The sequence below is a fragment of the Nicotiana attenuata genome, unplaced genomic scaffold (genome assembly GCF_001879085.1).
Source record: "Nicotiana attenuata strain UT unplaced genomic scaffold, NIATTr2, whole genome shotgun sequence".
Lineage (NCBI taxonomy): Eukaryota > Viridiplantae > Streptophyta > Magnoliopsida > Solanales > Solanaceae > Nicotiana > Nicotiana attenuata.
In genome coordinates this window covers 58671-59464 of record NW_017673322.1, presented here as the reverse complement: position 1 = coordinate 59464, position 794 = coordinate 58671, and positions in this window count along the sequence as shown.

The following is a 794-nucleotide window of genomic DNA, read 5'->3' as shown; positions in this document are numbered from 1 at the left end:
AAACCAATACTGGAGCTGTGGTCAAAGCTATCTTGAGCTTCTGAAAGCCCTCCTCGCACTCGTCCGACCATACAAATGGAGCACCCTTCTGAGTCAGCTTGGTCAAGGGCGATGCAATAGAGGAAAATCCCTGAACAAACCGGCGATAATAACCTGCCAACCCAAGAAAACTACGAATCTCTGTGGCTGAGGTCGGTCTAGGCCAACTCTGCACCGCCTCTATCTTCTTCGGGTCGACCTGAATACCCTCGCTGGACACCAAGTGCCCCAAGAAAGCTACTGAGCTAAGCCAAAACTCACACTTGGAGAACTTTGCATAAAGCTTCTCCTCCCTCAATCTCTGCAATACAACTCGCAAATGCTGCGCATGCTCCTCCTGGCTACGCGAGTACACCAGAATATCATCAATAAAAACGATAACAAATGAATCCAGATACGGCCGAAACACACTGTTCATCAAATGCATGAACGCTGCTGGGGCATTAGTCAGCCCAAAGGACATAACAAGAAACTCATAGTGCCCATATCTAGTCCTGAAAGCAGTCTTCATAATATCCGAATCCCTGATCTTCAACTGGTGATAGCCCGAACGGAGGTCAATCTTGGAGAACACCCTCGCTCCCTGAAGCTGGTCAAATAAATCATCAATGCGAGGCAGGGGATACTTGTTCTTCATTGTTACTCTGTTCAATTGCCTGTAGTCAATGCACATTCTCATCGTGCCATCCTTCTTCTTTACAAACAGCACCGGTGCACCCCACGGTGACACACTTGGCCGAATGAACCCCCTTATC